Here is a 21,831-nt window from a genome sequence, read left to right on the forward strand (position 1 = left end):
CCCCCGGCGGCAGAGCGGGCTCGGCCTCGTGGGCTCCGGAGCCGTGCGTGTGCACGGGGGAGGCAGCACGTGCTCGTGCAACGCCGCGGGCGCGGCCTCGAGGCGATGGGTTGGGGCGCGCCTCGTGCGACGGGCCCGGCGGCGTGACCTCGGGGAGGGAAAAGCTCGCCGCCGCGTCTGCCAGAAAATGGGGGGGGCTTGTGCCAGGTGGAGCTCAGGCCCGCTTTGCCCTTTTAACCCCCTGACCCTAACGCTAATCCCCGTTGCCCCAGAGGCCTCCGGCCTGGGAGCGCGCAGGACGAGCAGCCCCGGCGCGCGAGGACGACATGCAGCCGTTTCAACAGGCTGGAAGGCAAATCTTCCGGCCCCGAGCCGCTCGCAGCACCCCCGAGAGACGAGGACGCGCGCCGCTCTCGCCGCCTGCGCCGCAGGCCGGGGGGCTGCCTGCCGGCCGAGGGAGACACGGGGGCACCGACCCCTTCTGCAGGAGGTTGGCGTGCAAGAAAGTCCTGCCCCCAGCCCCTCGCCCCATACTCACACACTTTGCACGTCTGAGGGGGTGATTTTTTTCTTCTGAGCTCCTTCAGAAAGCGGGCTGCATTGCACAGATTTTGCCACTAGAATGCACCCTTATCTATGGTAAAACACCCGGCTGCACTTAAAAAATCTTAACTCTTTTTCTGCCAACTTTTCCTTGAAATGCTCCTTAGGGGCCTGTGGGCTTCCTCGGCGCAACCTCCCTCCTGTCCGTACCCAGGTGTGGACGGTCTGTTAAGCGGGCGAGCGTATTCGTCTTCCTTCTGCACCGCGAAGCCCTCACGCGCTGAGAGCAGCCGGGACTCCTGGTAGAGGTGATCTCCTTTATTAAACCAACTAGCTTTTTGCCAAAAAAAAAAAAGATTTTAATTGCAAGCTTTCAGGCACAAACACCCTTCCTCAGGCATCGGAGAAAAGGTTGCAAAAGTTCTCCTGGGTAGAAATGTTGAGGGTTTTCATAGCATTGCTGGTTATAGTTGTGTTGGCCTAAGGGCACCGGCAGGCAAGGTACTTCGGGTAAATGTGGTATCTTCTATTAGACCAACTAAATAGTCGGGGGGAAAAAACGTTCTTTGCAAGCTTTTGGGTGTATGTTCCCTTTTAAATGACCTGCGTCTTCCTTTAGGCTACAGTGATGTCCCAAAGTGATAGGCAGCTTGGAAAGACCATTGGTTTTTCAGGCATGTGCATAAGTATACATCTATGCATATGCATACTGGGATTTTAAAATGGCTTCTGCACTGATACTTTTGCTTTTGTGGTGTATTAGCTACATCCTGCCTTTGATTTGTATAAGACTCTTTTCTGGATTTTAATGGGGGGGATTGCATGGAAGAATAATACTGTTATGCAGATCCCCTGTGCTTTTCCCCTGAGGATATTGAAGCAATGATCTCAAAGGGAAGAATGGGGAGGGTGGGAGGGCATTTCTCCATGTTAAAACAGGGAAACTGAGGCATGCAGGTATCGAAGAGGCTGCGTGATCTGGCCAGAGAGGGGTGCAGCCCCCTCTCCAGCCCCTGCACAATGCACAGCTAGAGCCGGAGCGGGATTAGAGCGCGGCCTCCTGCCCTGCAAGGCTGCCGTCCACGTATCCCTTGGGGTGGGGACGGGTGATGTGCGCTGGGACAGGGGTGCAAACTCCCCTTCTGCCGGGCCGCGCTGCCCCCCCGCCCGGCTCCGGCTCCAGCTCCGGCTCCGGCTCCTCGTGGCAGGAGGTAGCCGCCAGGCCTCGAAACTTTCGCCATAAGCTGATGCTTCCTGTAGCCTCTTGACTCAAAACTCCTTTCCCCAATTATAAAAGCAGCCTCTGTGCTGCAGGCTCCGGTGCCTGCCGTGGGTATTAAATAGCCGACTTGTCAGGAGGTTTGACGGAGTTGCCAGTTGAATGCCTGGCCCCTGGAGCTCGAGCTCCTCTCTCAGGTTGTCAATCCGGCCTCTTTTACAAGCACTGCAGAAACTATTTCACTAAAGAAGGGGGGGAAAAAAGAAACCGGGCAGATAGCGGCACAGGGCTGTTCGCTAGCGGCATCGGACCCTGCCACCAGCCAAAGATCGGGTTTCTCCTGCCTGGTGCCTCTCCAAGGGGGTCGTGAGAATGCTGTGCATTTACGTAACCCTCGTCTCCAGGCCGAGAGCATCCAGGTGACACCTCGACGCTGTTTCTATTAGCATCTCCTCACAGCCTTCGTGTCTGCCTATCCCCAGCTTTCCTCGTGGACTCCTTGCTAGGAAAACGAAACAAAGCCCATTCCTTGGAAAATACGTTTTTTTCCGCTCTCTCGGCTATGTTGCACCTCGTTACGATCCTTGCCGACACGGAAAGAGGCCGTGGCTTTACAAGAGATGATGGAGAAGCATCCCTTTGGCCCCTCCAATGCATTTTAGAGCCATTTGGAAACCTAAGCAAGTTCAAGACATCTCAAAAGATGGAGAGATGACTCACAGATATGGGCGAGTGGTTTTTTTTCTCGCTGTCCTCAAGGAGCACTGTCGATGGGGCTTGGATCCAATACGTAGGAAAGGGACACGGCAAGTTTGATAAACTTTTTCATGCAATCGGGCGGTGAAATCAGCCCGCTTGCCGTTAGAAACCTCGGCATTGCAACACCTTCTAGTTGCGAGGGGAAGAAAACCAACCCCGTAACAAAAGCGAAACTCGCTGCCTGAGGTTCGTTGACTAATCAGAGAGAAATGCTAAAAAAGAAAAAGGAAATGGGCAACAAACAAGGGATTATGATCTCTAAATTATTTTCACTTTTAAGATGAGCGGGTTTCTATATCATGGACAAAACATGCTTTCTTCCCATCCAGCATTTTTCTCTTGACAGTGTCCTTTTCTTATTTGCAATCATAACAATAATTTAAGAAACCGCTGCAGTTTAAGCAACTTTAAGAGCAGCTGCATGCAAAGGCAGCGGAGCCCGGGGTGCAGTAGTGGCAGCGAGGGCTAGGTGGCATACTACCTCCAAGGACTTTCAGGCGGGGATGAATGAAATGACCTCTCCAGCAGCTTTCTGTATCATTAAAGAAGAAAAAATAAACCATCCAGGAGTTTTAAAGAGGAGATAGCATTCATATTTTGCTTTCTCACATGCCTCTTGGGGGAATTGGTTTGAAAGCGTTTGTATGAGTCGCCCCCCCCCACTCGAGATCGATACATGGGTGTTTTGAGTTACCGTCGTCTCTGCTTTGGATGATTAAAAGTTGATGGACGAGATTTTCTTCAGTGACTAGTGGTTTTGGTTATGGGAGTATGGGAGTATTCGGTCTAATTTTGCAGAAGGGGCTACGTACGAAACCTCTGGAAATCAGGTCCTTCTTCGGCTGTCTCAGACTGGGACCCCAAAACCGCTGTCCCTTTCAGAAACCAAGTTTTGGGTACGTTCCAGTGGCAGAAACTGCTCAGGGGTCAAACGTTGTGGCCCTTCAGTGAGCAGAGTTTGGCCTTGAATTGGTGGGAACATTGCACTTGCTTTATAGCAAAAAGGCTCTGGTGGTTTTGGTTTTTTTTTAATATGGGCCTTGAAGATCTCCCTGTACAGAGGGAGGAGGATCGTCCGAGCCGGCGGATGGAGCCGGGGGGGAAGCCCGTGGGCAGGTTGTGGCATAGCTCGCTGTGTCCTGCTCCTTATCTGCAGGGGTGATGATACGCTTCCTCCTTTCCAGAGACTTCCCCAGGATCTTTTTGTGAAGTGTTCGGAGACCTTCAAATAGGGCCACATTGCAGGTCTGCAAAGATCCCCTGATCTCTCTCTCTCCCCCCCTTCCCCTCCCTCCCACCCCTTTTCTTTTTCCCTGCAGATTGTTTTAAACGCAGACAATGCTTCAGCTTTGGCCCCAGGCACAGGCACGGCCTCAATCGCTAAACTGCTTTAACACACATTTGCTGAGGCAGCAAAAAGCACTCTCTCTCCTCCCCCCACCCCTTCCCCCACCCCTGCACATGCAAGAGGTAACCCAGCCTCCGAAGAAGGGTCGGAGTTGGCTGGAAAGGGAAAGTGCTCCCAGCTGAAGTGCAGAAAACACCTGTGTCCAATTAAACAAATGGGATAACCAGCAACAGAGAATAAATAAAAGGAGGGGTATAAATTCTGCCTGGATCTGGACGCCGGAGCAGATGCCTGCGCCTGACGTGCTCTGCCGGCGATATGCAAGGACTGCCCGTGCGGTGGCATGAAAAGCTGGGCTTCGCCGGGCCGACGGTGGGGCTTTTCCAGCGCGGCTACGCGGCCGGGTACCGGGGCGCTGGGTGGCACGGAAAGACGCGGTCCGTTTCCTGCACATGGGCACAGGGAAGAAGCAAGCTTGGATTTTCCTTCCCGCTCCTGTGCGCCTGCCCAGATTTCGTGGCACGTGTTGGAGAAGTGCGCGTGGCAGAGGGTGCGTCAGGACAGGGGGGACCAACCTTTTTGGCACCAATTAGCCCTGCACCCTCTGCGAGTGCCACTGCCCCTTCCCCTGCCTGATTGGGTCCTCTTCTTCCCGCTCCCTGCCCTTCATGCCCTGTCCAGTCTGCTGGTCTGCTTTCTGCTCCGTGGCCTGTCTGCCCCTCTGTTGCCTCTCCACCCCGTCGTGCGTCGCACACACCGCTGCCGGGGCCGCGCGTGGGACACGTGCCGCAGGTCGGCCGCCCCCGTTCAGGCGACGACCGAGCTGGGAGGCCCCGGGCAGGGACGGCCTCGTGATGCCCGAAGCGATGCTGCGCGCCCCGTCGGATTCGCCGTGGCCCTGCTGTTCTCCTGCCTTTTGCCAAAAAAGAGCCCAGCTCCATCTTGAATCGAAGGAGGCTTTTTACCTCTGTTGTCCACCGTGGCTGCGATTTCCATACCCCGCGGTGCAACATCTTTCTGCAATCTCCCCGCCCCGTCCTCTGAGAAGCTTGCAGATAACTTCTCTTATTTTGTCCAGCTTGTCTTCTGCCACCACTGGATCCTTCCCCTCCTTCCTCGGTTAACCGTGAAGGATAAATCAACAGGACTTGCCATTTTTGCTTCCATGTTAGCACGGTTGGGGATGGATGGACGGAGATGCGGGTTGCGCTAGAGGTCCTTTCCAGCCCTGCTTGTCTATGACTCTTTGAGAGGCCAAGAGCTTTTGGGGCTGAATGCAGACTGTTTTTAGTACCTGCTCTATTGCAATCCCCTAATGTGGGAATACAGCAGATCATCGTGTCAGGACAGGAGGCAGCAAGGGTAGGTGTCATCATGGGGGAAGAAGGATGCACTGAAGACAGGAGGGGTAAATGCGATGGGGTTGGTTCTGTATGGAGAAAACCACATCCACTGAGTGATGTCCAAAGAGCATTTTGGTTTGCAACACAAATATTTGGTCTGTTGGCAAGTTGATCAGTGATCTCTGCATGGCTTCAGGGCTAGTTCATTTGTGCTGCTTCTGATACCAACTCTTCTGCAGCTCCGGGTGAGCGGCAAATAGCAGCTGAGTGCAATGGAGGTAGGGTGGATCTGCCTTTTTTTAAATAAAAATGTCAATTGGGAGGAATGTTTCTCACTTTATATTAACTGAGGTCATGGTTTGCATCTGCAAATGCTTTCTCACCTTCTGTCCTGGCCCAGTTATTATTTCCCTTTAAGGGTTGTCGTGGTGCCACAGGATCCCAGTGCTACTTCTCGACATATCTTAAGCCTTCCTTTAGTCAAGGCAATAGCTATACGGTGCCTCCGCCTTCACCTTACCCACTGGGGCAACACAGAAGGGACTCATGGCTACATGAATGTCAACAAGGGCTGTCATTGTTCCCATTGAGAGAGTGGCTTTAGTTATACGGCACCGAATCGAGAGCTGCCAACTTGTTTCCGATGTGGCAAAACTCAACTACCTGCTCCTTTCGGCCCCTGCTCACCTGGCGGATGGTGATGCCGCGCACCTGGCGGATGGTGATGCCGCGCACCTGGGCGGATGGTGATGCCGCGCACCTGGCGGATGGTGATGCCGCGCACCTGGCGGATGGTGATGCCGCGCACCTGGGCGGATGGTGATGCCGCGCACCTGGCGGATGGTGATGCCGCGCACCTGGCGGATGGTGATGCCGCGCACCTGGGCGGATGGTGATGCCGCGCACCTGGCGGATGGTGATGCCGCGCACCTGGGCGGATGGTGATGCCGCGCACCTGGCGGATGGTGATGCCGCGCACCTGGCGGATGGTGATGCCGCGCACCTGGGCGGATGGTGATGCCGCGCACCTGGCGGATGGTGATGCCGCGCACCTGGCGGATGGTGATGCCGCGCACCTGGCGGATGGTGATGCCGCGCACCTGGGCGGATGGTGATGCCGCGCACCTGGCGGATGGTGATGCCGCGCACCTGGCGGATGGTGATACCCCTCAGCTAATTTCTGGAGGATTCGCTCAACTCTACTTTAAAGTTACGGGATATTATTTTCTAACAACAATGCTCTTCCAGCTTTCTCACCTCTCCGAGAGAGGAGAACCCGTGTCCAGCATTTTCTTCAGGAGTGGCCGTCACCCCCACGCTCCTCTCACGCCTTCCTCCTCTCTCCCTGTTTGAGACATAGCAGGCTCCTTTCATCTTTTCTCCTGAGTTACTGCCTTCCAGGTGCCAAAAAAGGAGAAACCGGGGGGGGAAAGAGTTATAATCTGATAAGATTATGATTAATTAAATTCAGAATAAGCGCTGCCTGCTGGCCAGTTGGGCTGGTGACAAGTTGGAGAAGGAGGTCCAGGTCTTGAAACCTGCCTTTATAGCTCAGCGTTTGCTTTGTTGTGCGGATTAACAGCTCAGGACTTGCAGCTGATACAGTGCCTGGAGGGGCTGTCTGCTCCCTGCGTCAGCCTCTCTGGCTTCTTTGGAAAGTCTCATGCAGACGGGAATGCAATCACCGAACAGGCAACACAGCTCGGTTGCATGGACAGGCCCTCTTTATACCCACTCAGCTGCACATTTGCTTGTCTTTTCCATCTGAACGAGTTGTTTCATTCCCCAGTTCATGACACGGCTCACTTTCCTTCAGGGACCTGGGAGGCAACCGGCTTTAGGGCACCTCTGTCGCACGTTGCTGAATTCATAGTTTCATTTGCATTTGTTTTAATACCTTTTGGTAAAAGATGAGGTGACTATCCCACCATGCCTCAGTGTGGGATAGAAGGCCTAGAGAGCACACACCTGGAGCCCCGGCAGTGCATGCTGGGATGTCTTCAGGAGCTGGATGGTGTGTTCACAGGGGGTTGTCCATGCGAGGCAATGTATAGATAAATAATGGGATGATGCAGCTGGGGCTGGTCCTGCTTGGAGCAGGGGTTGGACTAGATGTGACCCCCGAGGTCCCTTCCAGCCCCGGTTGTCTATAAATCCAACCTAGGATGCTGCACTGGTTACAGCGATGGGGCTGGCTGTACCTTTGGCTGCTCTAAGAGCTTTCCTGACTGCACCGCCTAAAGCAAAAAGCTTTGCTTCATGCAAGACTGTCTCCAGAGCGCCGCAGTCCTGTGCACGGGATGTGACCGCTCCAGACGCCCGCCGTGTGCCATCCCATCGGTAAATGCAGTGACTCAGAGCAGCTTCTTTAAAAAAAAAAAGGGCTGGAAATTTTTCCACAAGGGACACGGCAATCTGGAAAGAGGGCTAAGAGAGGTAATGAGCCCTGTTAGTCTAGATTTAAACCTTATAGATTAACTAAATAAACTTATAGTCGAACTAAGACAGAGTTCACCCACAGAAGGCCTGCGTGCATCTCTCACTTGAAGCTCAGCATCTCTCCCACTGCCTGGGCCAGCCTCGGGTCTCCGGCTCGATGTGTCCCCCCCTTCACCAGATCCCTGCCAATCTGTCCTTTTCCTAAGCCCAGGGTTCATGTTTTTCTCTCTTCTGGGGTTAAGGTTAGGGTTAGGGGTAGGCATAGGGTTAGAGTTTGGGGTAGGGGTAGGGTTAGGTTTGGTTCTTGGTCCCCTAGCTGGGGACATTTCATAGATTTCATAGACATTAGGGCTGGAAGGGACCTCGGGAGATCATTTGGGGACATGGGGTCCCACCTGGTCAGAGGACGGACTTCAAAGGTGACACCTGGTTTGTCAATTAAGCACTGATGAGGCCAAGCCATTATCTACCTTCCAGAGGACTTGACCTGCCAGAGTTAACTCCTTCTTACCCAGAGACCCAACAGCACAACAAGGGTGACCCCCCCGCAAGTATGCATCATAATCCTAAAAGCTTTGTCTATATACACCTGCATTGCGATGGTAGCATCCTGCAGTTGGGGGATAATGCCCAAGGGCTTTATCATGATGTGTGTAGGATCTGCACGTCGTTAGCTTGGGAGGATCCGATTGAGCCCATGATGGGTTTGAAGCTTGATATTTCTGCTGTGCTTGCTTGGTTTGGCTTTGTGTTGGCTGGTAGCTCCTGGCAGGGCCCTGGAGAGACTCAGTTCAGAGCCAGGTGCTTGTATCAACCCATCGTGAGACTATTTACAGCCACAGCTTTGCTTTACTGTAAACTTCCCAGTCTGGCCATGAGCACAATTTACTGTACATCCACATCTGGATTTTAACACAGCGGCCTGGCGCCTTGCACGTCTCAAGGCCTCCGGGGAGTTGACTTGTAGGTGGGTGCACTCACAGGAGCCGAAGGGAAGGGGTGAGCGGTGGATGAGCAGGGTTCAGTCTCTTGGGTGATGGGGGATAAGTTTAGGAAACTCAGTCCCTGGGCTGTGCTGGTGTTTTTTGGGGAGCGGCATCAGGAGAAGGGCTTGAAGCAGGACCCCCTGTTATATTCTTCACAATCCCATTGGCTGCAGAGCCCTGTCACAGGGTGTTAAGTCAGTACAAAATCTAGCCCTGTCTCCAGATGCGGTAAGTATACCAGGGAAGGCAGGATGAAGCATCTTTTTACTCATGCTGCCTCCAACACCTGGAATTTTCTCCTTTCTGCCCCAAACCAGAGCCTCATTCCCTGCTCTCTTCGGCTGACACTGGCTCCCTCTGGGAAGATGAGCACAGCAGCACTTGGGAAAGGCATTGCAGCAGACTGAATTGGTTCACGCGTGCCCCAGCTTAAACCCAGTGTAATTAGTATTACAATCATAGGATCATAGAAAACGAGGGTTGGAGGGAGCTCGGGAGGTCACATCTAGTCCAACCCCCTGCTCCAAGCAGGACCAGCCCCAGCTAGATCCCCAGCCACCCCAATCAGCACCCGGATCGCACAGCCCCTTGAACGCGCCCACCCAAAAACTCAACGTTGCCCCCAACGTCCCATTATTCATTGGACGTTCCCCCCAAAAAGGTAGAAGTGCTGAATGAAAATGTGATCCAAGAAACTGGGAGAGAAGCAGGAGTCTGTGCCAAGTACAGGAACAGTAGGGCATCAAACACACAATCGTCTCAAGCCTCGGAGTTCACATCAAAGGCCTGAATCGGCTCCAAGTCATCTTTTTCTTTTATTTATTTATTTTTATATTTTTATATTTATATATACACATATATATTATTTTACATCAGGAGAAAAGTTTCACAACCTGAGGCTGATGCGGTGCTTTCTCCTCCTGTTTGCGTTCGCAGCCATAGGATGAGAAAAACTTACCGGGGGCAAGCTCTTGCCTCATGTTCACATTGACTTTGTCGACAGACACGGTGCTGTCCCTTGAAGCTATCACCTTTTGAATTTGGCAGTGGGAAACTTTATGAAGAAAGGCTGAGGGGACAGGGCTTATTTTGTCCGGAGAAGAGAAGACCAAGGGGATTTGATAGCAGCCATCACCTCCCTGCCGGGGGGCTGCAAAGAGGATGAAGCTGGACTGGTCTCAGCGGGGGCAGACGACAGGACCAGGAGCAATGGGCTCAAGCTGCAGCAAGGGAAGGAGGTTTGACATTAGGAAAAACTCTCATGAGGTGGGTGGTAAAGCACTGAAACAGGTGACCCAGAGAGGTGGTGCAGTCTCCATCTTTGGAGGTGGTTAAGACCCAGGTAGACAAAGCCCTGGCTGGCATGATGTAGTCGGGGCTGGTCCTGCTTGGAGCAGGGGGTTGGACTAGACGTGACCTCCTGAGCTCCCTTCCCACCCTCATTTCCTATGATTTCTATGAAACTATCATGATTCTTGTGTCCCAAAGACGGGTCAATGTTGAGCGACTTGTATCTTTGCTCCATGTCATGATGCAATGTAGTCTCTTCCAGAATTAATTGAGGGTTTTGCATTTTGCACATTCAGCCAGGAGTTTCCTAGACAAATTCAAAACGTGCTGCTTGCCAGCAGGACAGGGAGATCTCTATGCTTGGAGGGTATTTTATCCCCAACAGCATTTCCATCTCACTTACCCTGTTGCTTGGAGAAAGTGGGACAGAAACAATGTTCTGTTTTTGCTAATTAAAGCCATAGATTCTGCAACAGAAAGTCAGAAGAGCTGAGATGATTTTAGTCTAGCAAGGAGGAGGTTGAGGAGTAGGGTAATAACCTCCAAACAAAAAGAGTCTTTATAAAAGGGAATAGCAATCACTTGTTCCTTGTGAGCACAGGAGATGGGATTAGAAATAATGGACTGAAATTGCAACATGGGAGATTTAGGTTAGCTATTAAGTACTTTCTAACTAGGAGGGTGGTGAAGCAGTGGAATAAATTACCTGGAGAGGTTGTGAAGTCTCTGTCACTGGAATTTATAAGCACAGGTTGAGCAAACATGTGTCTGGGATGGCTCAGACCGGGTTGTTCCCGTCTTGAGCGGTGCTTGGCCTAGATTTCACTTCCTGAGATCTCTTCAGGCCTCATTTTTCTACGATCCTTATCTGAGATGCTGTGAGACTGCAACTTTGGAGACTCGTCCTGCAGGGCAGGACAAACACGATAGGGCAAATCATCGATTTTAATGTGACATTTACCCTGCGATGCCACGTGGGCAGGCAACAGAAGTGTTTTCCACAGGGAAAAAATAAATTTGGGGGTTATTTCAAATTAAACCCACTGAAATAATCGTGCAGAATGCAGAATGTGATGATGAAACCAGAGACCTGGTCCCCAGATGATCAAGGCAGGTGGCAATTTTGGATTTATGAGGTGCAGCACTTCAAGAAAACAATTAACCATCAGTTTGCTCAACTGGCAAAGGATGTCTATGATCCTGAAGGGCTGCCTTGGTCTGGTGGAGGAACAAGCAAAAGGTTGATGAAGTTAAACTCTTTGCAAAAAAAGGAGGTTTATTATTTTTTCTAGAGCAATATCTCGCACTGCCCTGTGATCCACAGGCCATCAAGAGTGTGGAATAAGACTTAAGCAATGCGAGAGTTAGATGAGAGGAGAGAGGGGCTCAAGACGAGATTCCTTTTCTTACAAATGGATGAAAAATCAGGTCAGCCCCAATTCTGCTGTGAAACTGCCAGGAGCGGGGTGGGGGGTCACTGTGGAGTTGGTACCCCAAGAGATTAGGCTGCTTGGCTGTAGGTTGCATCGTGGAGAACCTAGCTTTCTCCTTAGCTCAGCACCTGATCAGAAGCCCATGCTGTTTCAGGCATGGAGAAATGCATCCACACCGCGCATTCCTCCTTCTTCTTAGGTTCTCACCAGCCCCTTCAATCCTCCTCCACCTGGCCTGATCTACTGGCAATCCTGTTCCAACAGACTTCCAATGTAAAACCAGCTCCTGAAACTCTCTCGCGTTTCTTCAGATCTGGGTTCGTGCACACTGCTATTCCCTGAACCCGCTGCGAACCAGGCAGCTCCTCTCCATGGGATGGTGTCCTGCACTGGACACAGGACTCCATCACAGCATCTCACCTTGTGTTCTGTATTCAGCTCTTCTTCCAACACAACCTAGAAGCCTGCGTACCTTTTAGTTGCTGTAGTTGTCCACGGCAGTTGCAATGACCAGTTGCATGGCAGTTGCAATGACCAGTTGCAATGGTTGCCCACGGCAGTTGCAATGGCCAGTTGCAATGGTTGCCCACGGCAGTTGCAATGGCCAGTTGCAATGGTTGCCCACGGCAGTTGCAATGGCCAGTTGCATGGCCAGTTGCAATGGCCAGTTGCAATGGTCGTCCACGGCAGTTGCAATGGCCAGTTGCATGGCCAGTTGCAATGGTTGCCCACGGCAGTTGCAATGGCCAGTTGCATGGCAGTTGCAATGACCAGTTGCAATGGTTTCTCCTATATCATCGGCCTTTTCTTCCCTCAGTCCATCTTCTGGCTAGGAATTGTTTCATTCATCCCATTCTCCTTAGAACTGACCCCTTCTCTCAAAGTAATGAATGTACATATCGCTATGTCTAGTTGACCTACATTTATCACTGCCCGGTCCTCTCATCTTGACAGCTCACGTTTTTAAAATTCCAGGTCTGTTGCTCTTTGTTATTTGCAAAGGTCTGATAATAGATATCTGGGTTCCTCCATTGCTTTCCCAGTACCTGGATGACAGACCTGTACTGAATGGACTGTTTTAGGGTTGCTCAAGTACCGTATCTCTCACAGAGACAGAAGGGCCTGAACTTTAGCTTGAGGCTGGGCTGTGGTTTTAAAGAAAGTCATGACTCATGAGTTGTAATCTCAAGACTGCTGGTATGTGACTTAAATTCATCATGGTACATACAAGTGGTAGAATTACAATTCATAAGCTCTTTGCCCTCCAGCTCAAGTAGCTTCCATGAGGCCAACATGAATGTGTGTCTGCTAAGGGAACAGATTATTTAAGAGAAGATATTTACTCTGATTGAAAGGGCCAAAGATATCCAGATTTCCCACAGGGCTCAACCTCACAGCTGATAAAGAAACACACTGTTAAAAGCATACATTTCCAGTGCCCTACAAAGGGAAAGGTGAGAGGAGAACCAGATGAAAGGGGAAAGGGTCATACTCTGTTCTCAGTGAAGTTCAGCCAAAGGCAATGGGATTGACAGCAAATAGGATGTGGGCTTAGATCTGTTAAATGAAGACATTTCCAGAGTGCCAGACCACATGGTCGAGCTCGCCGAAACAAATCCTGTTAAAGGAGAAAGGATTTGTCAGTGGACTGAAAGGTCGGGGAAACAAGATGATTTGTTTAATGGGTTTCTGCTGCATTACTGAACACATTATCTCAAATCACGGTGAGAGCAGCTCTGCCTATTCTACTGCATCCTTCGCTTTATTATTTAAGAATCCAGTAAGAACCCAAACTTGACACCTCATTTCCCTCTGATATGTGTTCTCATAGCTCAGATGATTTTTTGGTGAAATTTCCACCCCCCCAGCAAATGTTTCAATGCTTCTCTTCCCCAACTCTGCAAATAAATTAAATGCACCCAACACATGCATACCCAACACAAGCACATGTGTATATCCAACATCTGCCCGATGCAAACATACATGCACACCCACTGCATACCCAACACAAATATACATGTACATGTATATCTAACATGTACCCAATGCAAACACGGGTGAATACCCAATGCATACCTGAGTATATCCAAGGCTGGTCCAACCATTGGGCGAACTAGGTGGTCACCTAGGGAACCAACATTTTTTTGGGAGGGGGGGCAAAATTATAGTTTCATAGTTTCACAGTTGGTCGGGTCGGAAGGGACCTGAGCAGATCAAGTCCGACCCCCCGCCACGGCAGGAAAGAGTGCTGGGGTCACACAACCGCAGCAAGGTGATTGTCCAGCCTTGTCTTAAAGCCCCCCAGGGTGGGAGCCAGCACCACTTCCCTTGGAAGTTGGTCCCAGACCCTAGCTGCCCTGACCACGAAGTCGCGCCTCCTGATGTCTAGTCTGAATCTCCCTCTGCCAGCTTGTGACTCTTATTCCTGTGCCCCGCTTTTAGCAAAGAGACATTCCCGGATGCTTTTGGTGAGCCGTGGGGGCTGTTGTGCCCTCCTGCCCCCTTGATCCGTGGTGGGATTACCTCCCTTTGGCCGTGGAGGATCGTCTCCTTAGGGAGCGACCACTCTCCTTGTTCATCCGGCTCCCCTCCCCTCCGGGACCTCAGTGCTTCCCTGACTACCCTCCTTAGCTCATTGAAGTCGCCCTCCTGAAATCTCAGGCTGCCGCTTTGCTGCCGGCCTTTGCCACCTTGCGCCGGATGGTGAATCCCAGCAGGCGATGATCGCTGTCGCCCGGGTGGTCGAGCACCCGCAGCCCCATTTGTTATATGCAGAACAAAATAACAGGAACATCATTCTGAATAACCGAAACTGAAAGCGCGAAAAGCAAAGTTCTAATTTTTTACACAAATGTTCATGAGGGTTTTCTTTTAATTGTACATGTATTACAATAAATTCTATTAGAGTTTTTGCAGTATAATTGTGTTAGGGTTAATGAAAAGTGTGAAACAATCAATAAAAACTTTTGTTTTTATTGTTTTATTGTTCATTTTGAATATCAAATAATTACATGTAAAAGTTAATTCTAGACGTCTTATTTTCCTCTATATTGGAAGTGGTGGGGGTTCACCCAGGGTGCCAGTTGCCCCTGGACTGGCTCTGTATATATCCAACATGTACCCAATGCAAGCACGTGTGCATGCCCAATGCATACCCAACACGAACATGCATGTATATCCAACATGTACCCAGTGCAAACACGTGCATATGAGGAAACTGGCACGCCCCCTCACACACAACAGTGCATCTGTGTTATGTTTGTATTCCAGCGTTTATGAATATCCAGGACAAACCAGCACACACACGGTACCCATCAGTCACAAACAACCCTACATTATCTAGCCAAGGAGCAATCCTATGATGACGATCAACCAATATGGTGCACACTATCTGCCTGTAACCCCACTTAAGTACCCAAGAAAATGTCCAGCAACCAAAATCAACCTGACAAGGTTGGATGATTGGATGATTCACAGCAACTGTGAGCACCTAGCCATACACATGCAGCAAACTAGCCATGTACATACAATGGAGAAGACAGCTTTGGCACTGAAATTAATTTTAGCTTTGTGAGTTCAATGGGGCCATTATGAATAACAACATGGAGAAATGAGAGGCAAAATATCCAATAAGATCTATGCCAGCTATTGCCATTGTGTCGTAATCCATTTTGACAGTGTCCATCTTCAATCTCCGCCAACGGTTTAGCCTGGGAGGTGTCCCATTTCACCTTGCTCGTGAGCCTTGGGTTGAAACATGCTTTTAAACCAGAAGGAGCTTTGTGGTTTAGCTCCTCTGACTACAAAGCACGGGAGGACAAAAGGAAGCAGGTCCTAATCTCTCCAGAGTCCATGACTCATCCCATGATGCAGGGCAAGTTGCTTGACCTGCCTGAGCTTTGTTCTGCACAGCTGCAAAACTGGGTGAGGAATAAATAGGAACCTTCCCGAAACCCGCCCCCCTCCCCCCCAGCTGCTGAGATTTCCTGAGCAAATAAAGGACCCACTGTCCGGTCCCCCCTCCCAAATACCTCTGTCTCCTCATCGTTCAGCAACAGCTCGTTCCACATGGGAGGTGTGGGGCTGGGCTTGCTCTCGGCGTCCTGTGTCCTACTTGAGCTGTGAAAATGTTCAAAGTAAGAAGCTTGACCTGGCAGCCGTCTCTGAGCAACTTCACTTTGGCTGTGAAATCCACACAAGCTTTGCAGAAGCAGTTTTTTATGGTCTTTGCTGGTAGAACAACAAAGATATAGCTATATTTTTAAAGGGGTTTTATGTGGACACTCTGTTATGCTTTCTTCCCAAGTTGGAAGTCAAGCCAGGAGTCTGCTCCGCTCCCTTCCACGCTTGCTTTTTTGTCACCCCCCAAACAGCCAGCATCCCAACTGCTTTTCCTATCTCTAAGCTGAGTAGAAAATAGAGCTGGAGCTTATTGCAAACCTGTTGTCCAAAGCCAAGTGCAGGCAATGGACCTGCCGCTGCAGACGGACACGGAGATGCATGGGAAGCTGGAAGCTGATGCCCCTGGGGAGGCTGGCAGCACTCACTGCAAAGCAATGACTCCTAAATTTCTAGTGCATGGGGGCTGGCTTTGCTCCTCTGCGTTATGGGAAGCAAAGACATGGGAAAACAGCAGGGCACCCAGCAGGCTCTTCACCCATCTCTGGGGAGTGTATTTAGAGAATATCACCAGCACTTCTGTAGTCATAACTTCCAGCTATGACTATAGGGTTATAGGAAAGCAGGGCTGGAAGGGACCTCCTGAGACCTAGTTCAGCTCCCTGCTCAAGGTAGGATCATCCCTGACTAAACCAGCCCAGCCAGGCGTCTGTCCAACCTGCTCCTGAAAACTTCCAAGGATGGAGAGTGCACAACTTCTCTAGGTAGTTTGTTCCAGGGCTTGGCCACCCTATGGTCTTCCTAATCTCCAACCTCAGTTTGCCCTGCTGAAGCTTCAGGCCCCCGAGTCCACTGAGAGCTAGACTATCATGCAGCGGTCCAGGATATCACGCTTCTGAAATGCAGCGTCCAGCACAGATTAGTCTGGAGTAAATGTGTCAAAGGGCCCGCAGCAAACCCCCGGCCGTGCAGACTGACAAGCCCGTTGCCCCACATTAGGTATCTGGGGTATCGCTGAATGAACGCTTAGCCTCGGAACAATTGCATCCAGTTGGATTCAATTGCCATTTACAACTAAAATGGCTGCGCTGTGTCTTGCTTGGTGCTCGACATAGCCCGGCCTAATCAGGGCTGCATTAAACCGGTTGACTGTTTTTAGGCTGAGAGTGCAACCAGGTCTGAGCATGCTGCTTCCTTGACGAGAGGCTTCAGCCAAAGATGCTTTAGCTAAGGGAGGGTGAGCCCTCGTTTTCTACAGGTCTATGAATCTCACTCCTTCAGCCAGTTTCCAAAAGGGTAACTGCCTCCTGCTTCCCATCCATTCATTTCCATGTATTTTCCCACTTTCTTTCACCTCTAAAAACCCGTGGTGGGGTGCAAAAGTCACCTCCAGGATGTCTGCATTCAGCACAACTTGCTCCAATACTATATCGATTTGCCAAGTGCTCCAGGGTGAAAGAAACCGTACAGATAACAAAGAAGAAGAGCCTCTACTCAGCACTACCAGAGACTTGAAGCCGGTGGTGGGAGAGCGAACGGATGGAGGAAGGCACCTGGAAAGCTGCGAGCAACCAAGGTTTTGCTGACCATTGCAGTCATGTTCTCTCGCCACCAGCTTTTCTCTGGTGGATGGCACATGCACACCGCCGTGGAAGGAAATCAGGGCTCAAACTCCTTGAGACCGGGCCAGAAAGCTTCTCCTTTATATTGCCATTTGCAGGGCGGGCCGTGCATTAACAGTATCTGTCCTGGCTGGAGAAGCGGGCGCACCCGTCTCCAGAAATGATGCGTCCAAAGTGCTGCACCTGGGACCCTTAACTAGTCAGTTGGATGGCGTTAAGCTTTCAGACCAGACTGCTGCAGCCAGTTAAACACATCCTCCAGGCAATTTTAATGTTCCTGGAAAGTCCTCCCAAAAACAATCACATCATCCAGATCAACCAAACATGTGGCCCGCTGAATATCTGCCAGAATCAAATCTAGTTGCCTTTGAAAGGTGCCGGCGGGGATTGCAGGCGTCACGTTAAGTCGGAAAGCGAGACATGCTGTCTTTGGAGAACCCTCCAAGTGCGCTTCCACTTGCCAGGAGCCGCTGGCTCAGTCCGGGGTAGCAAACCAGTCTGCCTCGCCCGTGGCATCCCGAGTGTCACCCGGGGGAGAAAACAGGTAGGCACGCTCTTTGCTCGGCCTTTTTTTCTCTTTCGTGCTTAGGAAAGGTGCTAGCGTGAGTCCTAGAGACTGAAGTCTCCCATGTCTAGAACAAGTGACCTCCACATTTGGGCAGGGCAAGGTTTTTTAATGCTGCCCAACCTGAAGAATAAGGTTGGGCTCAGAGGGACATTTGGTTTCCATAGCTTACTCGCTCCCGATTGCGCTGGCATGGCATATCGGACTCCAACGCCCCATCTCTGCTCAGGCCTCTGGGCTTCACCATAACCATCGTGATCTGCCGAGACTACCGGTACTCGTCTGGGGATGCGCGCTTTTCAGCCGCTCGGCCCTGGACCGTCACTGCCCGACTCGTTCCTGACCGGTGACTCAGAGGTGCAAGTCTTGTTGTGAGAGTCCCATGACCCCTTCAGTCCCCACGTGGCCATCTCGTTAAGCTACCACGGAGGCTGTGTTATTAAATAAACGAGGTTACCAGAGTCGCCTGAGGACATTTTGAAAGACGTGTAGTTTTTACATCTCATTTTATATAACAGGGCACAACACAGACCCGCCGGTGGTTTTAATGAACAGAGCTCTCTCTTGGTGACTGTTTGGAAACTTTTAGTTTTGTTATCTATATCTATATCTATATAGATCTATATCTACATCTATATCTATATCTATATCTATACCTTACAAAACACCAGACAGATCCCTCAAATAACATACCTGATAAAAATCTCCGTCCATTGCCAGCTTGTCAAACTTTCCAACCCAAGAAATATTGGCCAAAGTCAACAGCAGACAGCGTGTCACCTCCTTCTCTCTCCCCACCCTGCCTCCCACCCTCCTTTCTCTGGCATCTGCCGTCGATAGACTGGATGTAGAGAAAAAGCGAGGCTTGCCAGCTGTCTGATGGATTGGATTATGGCACCGTAATCACAAACAGCCGCGGTCTTGGTGGCAGCCAAGGTTGGGGGGTGGTGACTGGCTTGTGTCAGTGCTCCTGCTGGGACTTAAGGCCGGAGGTTCGTGGCTAGAGGGTCTCGCCCCTCCACTCAGGGAGAAACCCATCGCCACATTTGGGGTCAGGAAGGAATTTTACCCCATGCTCAGATGGGTATGGACCGGGGGGGAGTTTGCCTTCCTCTGTAGCAGGGGACACAGCCTCTACTTGGGATCTACTAAGCGTATATTAACATTTTATAGAAGCAGGACATCGGCTGCTGTGGTCCCCTTGCTTTTCCTGTGGCCGGTTCGGGCGTTGTGTCAGGGTTGATGGTAGTTTTGGATGATGCATTGTATGGGATGGTTAGCACAGGACTAATCCGGCCTCAGGCAGGCGGTTGGGCTAAATGTGACCTCTGGAGATCCTTCCAGCCCCACTTTCTATGAATCTTTAGTTCAGAGAGGAGCCACGGCACCAGTATCGTGGTCCGTTCAGCAGCAGAGATCGTTGTCAGGTGTAACGTGGAGCATTTCTTTCCACTGCCAGAGGGCTTGATCCCGGGGGCCGTTTCATCCATCTCCTCAATTCAATGGCCTCGGGAGATCTTGGCAGCTCCCAAAAACCACCCCCACCCCGTCAGGGTTTCTCGCTGGTGGACGCACGGTGCTAAGACTGGAATGACGCAGCCTGACGATGCAGCGGCGCGATGCCTCCCGCGACACCGCTGCCGAAGCAACACGCTCGTTTGTCTTTTCTCCCCGTCCCTCTGCTTATTTACTCTTCCGATCATTGGGAAGGAAGAAGACGCGAGGTCCCGCCTTGGCTGCAGTTCATTTCTCGGTGATTCAGCATGAGGCTTATCTCGCATGTTAGCCGAATTGGTGGTGAGGGAGAGGAGAGGAGGGGAGGGGTGGGAGATAGAAACCTTTGAAGCATCTAAGCTGTTCACGAAAGCTTGCGATGAAAGCCTTTTTTTTTGTTGTTGCAAAAATCTAGTTGGCCTAATAAAAGATATCACCTCTACCATGAGTCCTGATTGCTTTTTCCTCTAGACCAGTGTGGTTACAACCTGGTCACCTAGGCTGTTCACACGCTTTCTTCTTCATAAGCTGAAAGAGAGTGGCCCTCTCATGCTTTGCGCCTCAAATGAAGAATCAAGACCCCAGCATTGGGCTCTTACAGGGTCTCTCAGCTGTCTACGTAGCAAACTGTGGCTTCTGGTCGAAGCCTGTGCGTGAGGAAGTATTAAGCAATATTCCTCCCAGGTCGTTGGCCATTCTTCTGCATCAGCAGTTCGCTATCGCGTCTCACATACCTGCCTAGCAAAGAACACGTGCGGAGCATTAGCCCTGTGAAAAGGGGGACTGGAAGGATGGAGGACACTTGCAGTGTGCATCAGGCTTTAACTCTTTCGTTGCCCGTGCTGTGCTACGGCATTCATTTTTGGTGCATCAGAGCTGGAAACGTATGACATCTGGTGCCTTGGCAGTTGCATTATATTTGGGGGTAGTAGGGACATATGACACTATTGGAGTGCAGCACATAAAGGCCACCGAGCTGTATAGACGTCACAGCATGGAATAGGGCAATAACAGCTCTCTTCTATATGGATCCGCCATGGCAGAGTCTGGGATGTTGCCTTCGTCTCCAGGGCTCTGGCTGCTTTACTAGGACAGCTTTAAAGAACTAAGTCTCCATCTGTCCAAGTTCCTATCTCGGCATCTATACTTTTTAAGGCGATTTCAGTTGGAGCTGGGCACTCAACTACCTTTGGAGATCTGGACCTTACTGCCTACAGCTTGCCTAAGTGTCACCCAAAGGGGCCGACAAGAGATGTAGGAGGTGAGACTAGATGAAAACAATAGTTTTTTAAATTCTACATTTTTTTTTTGCATAAACTTTGTTTTTTACCTAGGTTTGGAGAAAATGTGCGAGTTGCTTTCTGCATCTGAGCATCAGGTAATCAGACACTTTGCAAAATTGTAGATCTCATAGTCTTTAAACTCTGCTAAGTAATGGCATTACGTACACCTTAAGGTTAGGGATAGAAGTTGCACATAAAGTGGTTTAAGTGATCAGAAACTGGTTTAAACCTGTAGCAGAATGGAAGTTCAATGCACATAAACCAGTTTCAAAATGGATGAAACTGGTTTAAGATAAACCTGGTTGAATGTAGTGTCAGACTTCACTGGTTTGGGTCAAACTGGTTTACAAAACTTCTGTCCCAGACCTAAATGAAGTAATCCCTGGGCTTGTTTGCCAGGTTTAGCAAGTAATAGAGAGAAAAATGATGTTCAGGAATGCTGGTCTATAATGTAAGCATGTGAGGAGTTTAAAAGTCTATAGCTACGGTCTTTTATGGATTGGACATCTTAAAGGTGACTTCTTTGGTGCTCACAACAAACAGTATGAGTATATCATAGAGAATGCCCCAGGCTCTTCTAGATACAAGGTAGGAAAAAGCTTTCCTGAAACCCTTCTTTTAACTGGATTGGTGATGTTACATGAACAACTGGAAGCATGACTGAGTCTGGGGGTGGCTTGTGGGAGGTGACTACTAGGTGCCCTTGTTATAGTACAGTAGGATTTGCTTAACTACAGTGCTTCTACCCATCTCTCCTCCTCTACAGAAACCAAAACAGCGTTCATTGAAGGACAGGCCTGCTGATTTTTCACATGCTGGGACCCATTCCAGTCAGATGTATGCAGCACGAATGCCTCTGAGTTGGGTGTGAGGAAGTGAAGGGCTAAATCCACTTCTGCTTTATGCACCAAAGTGGCATGTATGCAATGAGGAACTTAGGAAAGTCCCTGGTTTTGAAGCATAGGAGTCATCCCAAGAAGTTCCAGAAAGATGTTAACAGGACGACTCACATACTTGGAGGTAGACGTGTACTTAAACAGCTGGCTGGGAGCAGGAAGGAGAGAGAAATCCCTTCAGTCTTGGAGTAGGAGAAAGTAAGTAGGAACTCCCGAATGACCTGCTATAAACCATTCACTGTTCTTCATCCCTCTCTCTCATCCTTTTTGTCCAGCCTTTACAGCTTTTCAATCTCTCCTAGGCAGAAGTCTTTCCATGTCCCTTCTCTGGATGCTTTTTTATGTCTGCTATTTTTTTTCCCTGAGAATTGGTGACCAAACCCACATGTAGTATTCAAGGGGTGGGAGTGATGTTATTCTGCACAGTAGTGCGATAGCATGTTCACTCTGGCTTCTAACCTTTTGTTAAAAGAGCGAGAGTGACACTGTTAT

At 50.4% G+C, this 21,831-nt stretch overlaps 2 long non-coding RNA genes across 3 annotated transcripts in view; one reads left to right on the forward strand and one right to left on the reverse strand.

Moving 5' to 3' along the window:
* Positions 1 to 726: 726 nt before the first annotated feature.
* The window catches only part of LOC149867761 (uncharacterized), a 94,836-nt gene continuing 73,731 nt past the window's right edge, over positions 727 to 21,831 (forward strand). Inside the window, exon 1 of one of the 2 annotated variants that reach the window (XR_016442130.1) lies at positions 727 to 851. This is a non-coding gene — a long non-coding RNA (uncharacterized LOC149867761). The remainder of the gene's footprint in view (positions 852 to 21,831) is intronic. The other variant, XR_016442132.1, reaches the window with a different exon arrangement.
* LOC149867762 (uncharacterized) lies at positions 1,830 to 11,780 on the reverse strand. Its single transcript, XR_016442128.1, has 3 exons — positions 6,338 to 11,780; positions 6,241 to 6,288; positions 1,830 to 5,923 (listed from the first exon to the last, which is right to left on the reverse strand). It is a non-coding gene; the product is annotated as an uncharacterized LOC149867762 (long non-coding RNA).

This window comes from Crocodylus siamensis, chromosome 4, assembly GCF_052110815.1.
Source record: "Crocodylus siamensis isolate JL-2025a chromosome 4, ASM5211081v1, whole genome shotgun sequence".
Lineage (NCBI taxonomy): Eukaryota > Metazoa > Chordata > Crocodylia > Crocodylidae > Crocodylus > Crocodylus siamensis.